The 10,744-nt window shown below is 43.7% G+C and overlaps 1 non-coding gene across 1 annotated transcript; it reads right to left on the minus strand.

Annotated features, from left to right (window-relative positions):
* Positions 1–10,168: 10,168 nt before the first annotated feature.
* TRNAE-CUC (transfer RNA glutamic acid (anticodon CUC)) lies at positions 10,169–10,240 on the minus strand. Its single transcript has one exon. It is a non-coding gene; the product is annotated as a tRNA-Glu (tRNA).
* Positions 10,241–10,744: the final 504 nt, after the last annotated feature.

Genomic DNA, 10,744 nt, shown 5'->3' on the forward strand with positions numbered 1-10,744 from the left:
GGAAACTATTGCTTAATCAGTACAGGTTTTCCTTTTGGGATGAGGAAAATTTTCTAAAATTAGATGGTGGTGATGGTTGCACAAGCCTATGAATATAGTAAAAATCACTGGATTGTACGTATTAAATGAGTGAATTATATGTATTAGGAAGTTATATGAATAAAACTGTCAACAAAAAAGAAAGGAGCAATTAGGACAGATAAGAGGAGGGTAGCAGGTCTCCCTGGCAGATTCAGGTCCTTGGGTTTTGGAAGGAGCCACAGCTGTGGTTTGCCAAAGCACCTGAAAGGCTCCCATCAGTCACAGGCCTAGAGAAACATCATGAGCTGAGAGAAGCAGGATTCTTGATCTGCATGGCAGTCAGCCGGATCTCCAGCCACCCATGCCTGTGGGTGAATGAAATCACCTATATGGCAGGGAACACCAACCACTTGGTGCTGGGAAATGGAAGTCAGAGGCCCAAGCAAGCATGGTACCACTTGGAAGAAGAGCACAGCAGAAGGTGTGTGGGAAGCCAGCTCTCCCCTGGGATGCCCATGGACTATATGAGGAGACTGTCGACAGCCAGTTCTGATAGAGATCAATATATGCTAACTACAAAATCATTCCAAAAAAAGGAAAAAAGATACATGTACATTTTATCCTATCTTAAAACCTGTACACTTGCTCACCAATCTATTGATTTAAGGCCAATGTTTTTTTTCCCCCGAACATGAATATGTTGATGGGTTTTTCTCCTTATCCTTCTTGTTTAAATAGCACATTTAAACAGCATCTGATTTCCAGTGTCTGTTTATTCAAAACAAATAAAGGACTCAGAGATATGGGTAGTGAAATCTGAGAGCAGGATATTTCTAGATTTTCATGTTTTCCCATCTTTGCTGATATCTCAACCACAACTAAACTGACAATGATATTTTAGCTATTTAAGTCTTTTAACAGTTTCTACAATCATTAAACTTAGCTTTTATAAAATGTTTTTACAGCCATATCTATTCAATTTATGTAATATTTAGTTATAATTACAATAACTAGTGTTATTAGGGGTTAGGGGACTGCTTTGGTCTGAATGTGTCCCTCCAAAATTCATATGTGGACATTCTTACCCCTCAGGTGATGATATTAGGAGGTGACTATATCATGAGGTTGGAACCCTCCTGAATGAAATTAGTGCTCTTATACAAGGAGCTCCCAATCCAGTATTCTGGCCTAGAGAATTCCATAGACTGTATAGTCCATGGGGTCAGGTTGCAAAGAGTTGAACACAACTGAGTGACTTTCACTCACAAGGAGCTCGAGAGCTTGCTCACCCCTTTCACCATGTGAGGATACAGTGAGAAGCTAGCAGTCTGCAACCTAGAAAAGGGCCTTCAATAGAATGAGACTGTTCTGGCTCATTCACATTGGACTTCCAACTTCCAGAAGTGTGAGGAAAAATTCATTGTCTATAAGCCACCCAGTCTGTGATATTTTGTTATAGCAGCCTGAATGGTCCAAAAGAGGGACAGACTGAACTGACTTGTGGAAGGTATACCACCCCAGTGGACGAGGTGGGAGTGCTCAGGGCTGACCGGTGGGAAGCCTTCCACAGGCAGGTGACTCCTGTAGGCAGACAACTCAGGCATTAGTGAGCACATCCACAGAGACTGGAAAGTATCTGTGAGTTCAGCTAGTCAGATTGGTGGAGGTTGTCTAAGAGGCCTTTTGTTGTACCCAGTTCACCTCTTGGCCACAGTCAATCTTAATAGAGCCCTGCTCCTGAGTGATTGGACCCCACTCTGAAGGTTGTTCTGAACCTTGATTTTATCTGTCACTCTAGGTCTGAGGTGTGACATGCTGGCTTTCAGATGCTCCCAATGACCCCCATCTCCTGGCATTCACACCTTGTGTAATTGTCTCCCTTCAAGTGTGGTCTGAAACTTGCTTTTAACCAGTAGAATGTGGCAGGGGCTATGGGTGTCACTTCCATGATTATGTTACGTAAAATGGTAACCTCTGTCTTGCTAAGCAGACTCTCTGTTGCTGTCTCAGCACTTTGGTGAAGCAGGCAGCCATATTAGGGAAGCCTAGGTGACAAGAAAATGAGGTGAGTGTCTGGCCAGGAGACAGCCAGGAACTGAGTCCCTCAGTCCAACAGAGACCACAAGGAAATAAACCCTGACAGCAAACTGTAAGATTTTAGGAATGGATTCTTCCCCAACTGAGTCTCAGAAGAGGCCCCAGCACTAGTTAACACTTTGCACCTTGTGAGAGACCTTGAGGCGAAGGACTCAGCTAAACCAAGCCTGGATTCCTGGAACTGAGATAATAAATATATGTGTCGTTTTAATTTAAGCTGCCGATTTTGTTTTTGTTTTTGTTTTGGTGAGGGGGGCTACTCTATACGGCATATAGGATCTTAGTTCACCGACCATGGGTTGAACCCCTGCCCCCAGCTAGACTGCCAGGGAAGTCCCTTAAGCTGCTTTTGAAAAATGTAGAATTAGGGCTTCCCTGGTGGTCCAGTGGTGAAGATCTGTCTAGCAATGCAAAGGACACTGCTTCTATCCCTAGTCTGAGAAGATCTCACATGCTATGAGGCAACTAAGCCCATGTGCCACAAGTACTGAAGCCCGTGTGCCTAGAGCCTGTGCTCCACGACGAGAAATCACTGCAATGAGAAGTCACTGCGATGAGAAGCCCATGAGCTACAAGCAGAGAAAGCCTGCTTGCAGCAATGAAGACCCAGTGCAGCCAAAGATAAAACAAAGAAAGAATACAGGATTAAATACCAATACTGCCTTGTTGAGAATATTTGATTTTACATTTTCCTCAAAGAGATTAATATTGTTATAGATACCAGTAAACAAACACAACATGGCAAATATCTCTTTCAAAATAGTTTTTAGAAACTGAAGCATTTATTGGTGAAATGATATGCTGTCTCAGATTTGCTTTAAAATTGTCCTGTAGGAGTTGGGGGAGGAAGAATGGAGCAATATATTTGACACAAGTTGGGCTATGTGCTAGTAATTATTGAAGCTGAGTGATGTATCTGTGGGGGTTCATTATATTATTGCTTACTTTTCTGTATGTTTGAAATTTTCCATAATAAAACCAAAACAATTTCTATAATGTCACACAGTTCAGCAAAGGTAACAATAGTTAAACAACTAGTATTTCAGAAGCTATTATAATCTATGTATAAACACTGTACAAAGTAATGGGAATATTGTGATTCAAAGTAGGTCGTATGGATACTTCTATACTTGATTTGAGACACTGTTTTTCAAATACTATATATTCATGCAAGTTATGACATTGTTAATTATTCAGTTTTGGAGAGGGAGGGGATCCAAGACTATAGCTTTCTAAATGTATTTTGGTTATATAAGCTGTATGTAAATCATTGCCATATTAATTGGCAATGACTTTGTATAGAAAATTTAATTAGAAAATTTTAAGCAGAAAAAGTTAAATATATTGACTGTAACATAGGTTGACTCTCTTCCTATATGTGTGTATTTCTCTTTTATATACATATATATAGTAGCATAAATAAAACTGAAATCATATGTAAAAATGAAAAAGTTCCTATGTAAAGTTCTATGAAACTTGGGGAAAGCCTAGAGTGAAAAAAAAGTAGTTTAGTTGTTCTCTTGGAACCAGAACATTTAATAGAAGGGGAACAAATGAGGCCTTCTATTTAGCAATAAACATCTCTTTTTTATTTTTTTAAATTAAATTTATTTATTTTAATTAGAGGCTAATTACTTTACAATATTGTATGGATTTTGCCATACATCAACATGCATCCACCATGGGTGTACATGTGTTCCCAATCCTGAACCCCCCTCCCACCTCCCTCCCCATACCATCCCTCTGGGTCATCCCAGTGCACCAGCCCCAAGCTTCCTGTATCGTGCATCGAACTTGGACTGGCGATTTGTTTCTTATATGATAACATCTCTTTTTTTTAATTGCCTTTTAAAAATATTTCATTCAGTCACTTAGTCATTCAACAAATATTATTGAATATCTGTACTGTGATAATCAAGGAGCTCATGTTTTGATAGGAAAGAAAGAGGAAATTTAAAGTCCAGCCTTCAGTGAGAAAGTGACACTTTGGGGCAAGGCCTCAAGGAAAGGACTTTTAAAAATTATTTTATTTATTTATGGTTATGCTGGGTCTTGTTGCTATGGGCAAGCTTTCTCTACTTGCGGCGAGCAGAGACTACTCTTTGTTGCGGTGTGCGGCTTCTCATTGTGGCGACCTCTTCTATTGCAGAGCACAGGCTCTAGGCACACAGGCTTCAGTAATTACGGCACTTGGCTCAGTAGTTGTGGCCCACAGGCTATAGATTGCGGGCTTGGTAGTTGTGGTGCATGGGCCCAGCCACTCCACTGCACATGGAATCCTCCCACACCAGGGCTCAAACCTGTGTTCCCTGTATTGGCAGGCTGACTCCTGTGGACTGTACCACCACGGAAGTCCAGAAAGGACTTCTTGACAGTGGCTTGAAATTATCTTTCAGGGAGGGACTGATTGGTCAGAAAATAATATTAATGGAAATGAAAGCATGCACACAGTCATTTACAAAGCTTCTTATGTACATGATCACATAGGATCCTCACACGATAGAAAGAAGCATTGTCTACCTAAACAAGAGCTTACTTGCATGAACATGATTATAAAGCCACCAGGTACATACTACTAACAATTTGTGCCTGTTACAAGGGAGCCAATGAGCCAATTGTCTCAGAACATGCAGGACCCATCTGATGGGAAATTCTCAGCCCGTTGGTAATGGCATATTCAAACTAAAGGATTTCACAACCTGTTGGTCTACTAATGTAGCTATATCATGAAAATAAAATATGGGTTTATTATTTAATTTTCCAGATAATTATTCATTTCTGATTACATTTTCTGTCTCCTCTAAAAGTGGGCACAACTTTTCCCATTCACTCACTAACTGAGCAAATATTTATTGAGTGCCAAGCTCTGTATTGGGTTTCCAAGGTGGCTCAGAATTAAAGAATATGCTTGTAGTACAGGAGATTTTGATCCCTGGGTCAGGAAGATCACTTCAAGAAGGAAGTGGCAACTCACTCCAGCATTATTGCGTGGAAAATCCCATGGACAGAGAGCATGGTGGGCTATAGTCCAAAAGAGTTGGACATGACTTAGTGACTAAACAACAACAAACAAAGCTCTGTATTAGGCACTATTGGCTATCCATATTAAGTCAAACATGGATCTTCACATGAAAGGAAGATCTTTCCCCAATACAGGAAAAATGCTGGTTAAGACTTTATTCAGTGCATCACCTTAATTTAGGAGGCTGAAAGAAGTGGAAGTAGTTCAGAGAAAGGGAAAAAACCCTATGAATCCCAGTTAATGTGGACTTTTTTGCATGTAGAGATTTATAATACACCTTAGAGTTTACAAAGTGATATCATATGTGTATTGCTTCCTTTAATCTTCCCATAACAACCCCATGAGGGAGGTATTTCCATAAAGATTCAGCAATGTAGAACTTTGTCCGGTGTCACACAGTGAGTCAGGACTCAGATCCTCCTCGTCTTCTCCGTGATAGACACAAAGAAGTCCACCTCGAGGAAGGAAATGCTGCCTAGCTGTGGGGAGTTCAGTCAGCAAACAGCCTCCAGCTGTCAGCTCCTTCCACAGCTACAGAGTTACCTCACAGCCAGATCGCACCTTTTCTGAGACAGCCTGCATCTGTTGACTCAGAGAGGTTGGATTATAAAGGTGTAGCTATTTTGGCTTGATAACAGAGCACTTAGGTCATCACTGGTTGCTCCAGAGTCCCACAGAAGTAGAGAAAAAACAATCCTAAAGTTCATATGGAAACACAAAAGACCCCCAATAGCCAAAGCAATCTTGAGAAAGAAGAGCAAGCCTGGAGGCATCATGTGTTCTGATTTCATACTATATAACAAAGCTATAGTAATCAAAATAGTATGGTATTGGCATAAAAATGATACATAGATCAATGGAACAGGATAGAGAACTCAGAAATAAACTCATACATATACAGCCAAGTCATCTTTGACCAGGGTGTCAAGAGCACACAGTGGGCAACAAACGGTGCTGTGAATACAGGGTAAGTCTAAACATAACCCAGATGCACTGGGCCTGACAACGGAGGAAAAGGACTATACTCCAAAGAAGCTGCAAGAGGTAGCTGGTGTGTGTCAGCAGGAGAAGATCGGATTTTGAGGTTGGTTGATCGATGTGGGGATGGATAACCTCAGAGAGATGTAATTGAGTTTACTGAGTACTTTCCTGAAATACAGGTATAACACCTTGTTACGGACCCCAGGAAGTGGTGTAAATTTTCTATTAGGATGGCTCCTAGAAGGAAAATGTGATAGCCTATGCTGTATGGATTTGAAATGTCAATTACTGTGGTGGCAAATAGTTGAGGATGGGACTAGAAGGCTCAAGGAAGTGGGCGTGCTGGAATGGACATCCCCACGTCCAACCACAAGAACCAGCATAAAAGTTTGTCTTCCATAGGAAGAGCCAGAGAGCACGCTATTTAACAAAGCTGTCAGGAATGCTCAGGTGAGATGGACGCCAACGTCACTCAAGAGTTCAGTGGTGGCCTCCTTTGCCATCCAGGTCTGAGAAAAAACTGTCATAAACTTAGGTTACTGATAGCATTATAGATGAAAAAACTCATGACAACAGAAGCCAGGTTGTGGTGCTTAATCACCAGGCACCAGGAGTTTGCAGTTATTGTAATATAACCAAGTTTACACTGGCAGCCAAGGGGTCCGACCCACAGAGTTATGGAGATGGTGAACAGAGCGTAGCATTTACAGGCACTATTACTACTCCATTTGTGATAACAGAAACAGTCTGGGAGCCCTTGTTTAAAAAAAAAAAAATCATGATCCCCTGTCCAGTTTCCAGACCCAATTCAGTTTTCGACTCACTGATAGAAGACCTGGCTGAATCCCTCAGAGAAAGGACCCTGCAATATCACAGCAAGTATCCACTATAGTGATTTCCCTTCTGCAAAGGGACCTCTGATCATTTATTTGGGTAACTGTGTACTGGAGAAAGAGTACACTTTGATATTTTGAGGGCTATAGGACATAGGGTCTGAGTTGACATAGATACCTGGATACTCAAAATATCATCATAGCCTCCAGTGAAAGTGGGAACATATAAGGCCCAGGTAATACGTGGTGGAGTCCTGGCCAAGATCCAGTTCATGGAAGGTCCGTGGCTACAAGAACTTCGTGGTCATCACTCCAGTCTCCAAGGGTACAATTAGGTAGTTGGCACAACTACCACTCTGTGTCCTTGGCCAGTGAGATAAGAGCTATCACAGTGGGGAAGGCAAGTGGAAACCTCTGATACTGAACCACCAGCACCACACTGCCCTGCTTGGCTGTGACAGTAAATGGTCACATTGCAGAAGGGGCTTGTAGAGATTAATACCACCCTTAAGGTTCTAAAGGATTGCAGGGTGGTGATTCTCATCATATTTCTATTTAATTTGCCAGTCTTGTGCCTGCAGACATTAGCTGGGATAGGACTGTAGACCACCACAAGTTCAACCAAGTAGTAGCTCCAATCACATCAGCTGTGCTAGATGTGATCCCCTTAAATACGTCCTTATGGCCACTGGTTTGGCAAATACTTTATTTTCTGTCCCAATCAGAAAGGAGAATCAAAAAGAATTAGCATTCAAATGGAAGAGGAAATAGTATACACATTTACAGTTGTTGGGGTTTTTGGGGCGGTTCTGGCGGACACTCGTTTCTTCGCGAGGCCTTTCTCTAGTTGCGGTGAGTGGGGGCTGCTCTTCATTGCAGTGCGTGGGCTTCTCATCGTGGTGGCTTCTCTTGTTGTGGAGCACAGGCTCTAGGCACGTGGGCTTTAGTAGTTGCAGCTTGTGGGCCCTAGAACATGGGCTCAGTAGTTGTGGCACACGGGCTTAGTTGTTCCACGGCATGTGGAATCTTCCTGGACCAGGGATCAAGCCTGTGTCCCCTGCACTGGCAGGTAGATGCCTATCCACTGTGCTACCAGGGAAGTCCCACACCTACAGCTTTGTCCCAGCGCTATATTAGCTCTGCTATCCTCTGTCATAATTTAGTCTGAAGAGATCAGAACCTTCTGGGAATCCTGCAGAACATCTCACTAGCCTACTACATTGACAATATTTCGTTGATCAGACTAGAAGAGCAAGAGGGAGCTATTGTTCCACTTCTTGGTAAGATGCATGTACTCCTGAGGATGGCAGATAAACCCTACAAAGATTCAGAGGTTTACCAGATCCATAAAATATTTAGAGGTCCAGTGGCCAGGGATTTGCTGGGGCACCCCCTTCAAAGCAAAATACAACTTCTTATACTTGTACCTCTTCCCACAAGAGAAGGAATCATGACCTCTGATGGGTCTTCTTGGGTTGTAGAGGCAGTGTATCTCACATCCAGAGATTCCACTCCATCCCAAGTGACAAGGCAACACACATCAGCTATGACTGGGGCCCAGAGCAGTGAAGGGCTTTGCAGCAGGTCCAGGCTGCCATACATGCTGCCCAGCCATATGATCTTGGCAGATCACATGGAATTAGAGGTATCAGCAGTGGGAAGACACAGTATGGAATCCATGGCAAACCCCCATGGGAGAATCACAATGCAGGCCCACAGGGTTCTGGAACAAGGCCATGCCATCTGCAGAAAAGAGTCACATGCCTTTAGAAAAACAGCTCCTGGTATGCTGCTGGGCCCTGGAGAAGATGAAACACCTGACCACAGGACACGAAGTAACCATGCAACTAGAATTATCTATCATAAACTGGGTCTTATCAGGTCCATTAAATCATAAGGTCAGGCAGACCCAGCAACAATTCATTACAAGATGAAAGGGAGGTATCCAAGGGTGATCATGAACAGTACTAAAGGGCATAAGCAAGTTGCCAGCTCAGGTAGCTCCGATGCCCATAGCACACACCACTGATGCACAGAGCACCTCCCTCAGTTCATGCCAACAGCTCTTTGGGGACCCCCATCAGATGAACTGGAGGAGGAGGGAAAAGCCTGGTTTACAGATGGGTTGGGTCAGTATGTGGGCAGAAGTGAAAAATGGATGGTAGCTATATTAGCCTCCTTCAGGGGGTGGGGGACTTGAAAGAGAGTGTCACATGAAAGTCCTCCCAATGGGCAGTGATTTGGGTGATATACTTAATCACCCACTTCGGGTGGAAAGAGAAGTAGCTCTAGGTTAAAATATTTATACATTGATGGTCAGTGGTGAAGGTTCTGAATAGCTGGTTAGGGGTTTGGAAGGAAAAAGCCTGGTAGATGAGGAACAAGGAGATCTGAGACAGAAGCATGTGAATTGGCTCTACGCATGAAGATCTTTGCATCACATGTTAACATCCACCAGAGAGCATACTGCTCAGAGGAGGCACTGAATAACCAAGTAAACAAAACGACCTGGGCAGCCGACATCAGCCAGTCTTTGTCACTGGCCACCCCAGTGATGGCAAGATGGGTACGTGAACACAGTGCCCATGGTGGCAGACTCAGAAGCTACACATGGCTCCAACAGCATGGACTCCTGCTTACGAAGGCTGATCTTGCTAATGCTACTGCAGAATGTTCAACATGCCACATACAGAGACCAACACAAAGCCCCCAGGATGGCACTATTCCTTGAGACCAACTGGGCACCTGGTAGCAAGCTCACAACATTATGTTCCTTCCATCCTGAAAGGGCCAATGGGTCATTCTCATAGAAATAGACACAGATTTCAAGTATGGGCTTCACTCTCCTGCCTGCAGGTCCTCAGCTAGCAACTTCTTTCTCAGGACTTATTATGGGATGCCATATAACATTGTATCACACCATCTCTGATGTCTCTATCCATAGATGACAGATAGGTAGACAGATAGATAGGTGATAAAGAAATGTAGAAGATATAGGTATAGATATCAAAATAAAATCTCTTAATGGTTCTACTTCTCTGTTTGAATCCTGCCTAATGCAGGAACTTACACTTACCCTCCCTGTAACTCTACAGGACTTGAGGACCTGGTTTCCAAAGGAGGCATCCCTTCTCTGGGGACACAACTAGAATCCCACTGAGTTTGTTTCCTTTCCTTTTCTTTTGGTTGCACTGTGCAGCTTGTGGGATCTTAGTTCCCTGACCAGGGATCAAACCAGGGCCCTGGCAGTGAGAGCACCATGTCCTAACCACTGGACCACCAGGGAATTCCCAAGAATCCCATTGAATTCTAAGCTACAGCTGCTGCCTAAGCCTTTTAGGGCCCTTGTGTCCAGTGTCCAGCAGGCCAGAAGAGAGGTAAGTGACACAGCAGGGGTAATGGACTCTGATTGTCAGGAGCAGGGCTGCTGTTAAACGAGAGCCCTGAAGAAGCGCGTGTGGAACTGTGTGGCCACTTGGGCCTCTGTGAGTTCTCTTTTGCCCAGTGATGACAGGAGGCGGACAGATACAGCAGCCCCAGCCTGAGAAGGGCATGATGACTAGGGGCTCCCTCCCTTCGAAGACGGTCTGGGTCAGGCCCGCCAGTAAGGCACTGAGGCCACCAGAGGGCGGTAGCACCGGTAGAGCATGACCTAGAACAGAGAGTGAAGGAAGAAGATCCTGTGGTTATGCATGCTGTCGTGTCTGACTTTTCGCGACCCAGCTGACTGTAGCCCGCCAGCCTCCTCTGTCCATGGGATTCTCCAGGCAAGAATACTGGAGTGGGTTGC

Source organism: Bos grunniens, chromosome X (assembly GCF_055505025.1).
Source record: "Bos grunniens cultivar Pamir isolate PY7600 chromosome X, Bosgru_T2T1.0, whole genome shotgun sequence".
Taxonomy (NCBI): domain Eukaryota; kingdom Metazoa; phylum Chordata; class Mammalia; order Artiodactyla; family Bovidae; genus Bos; species Bos grunniens.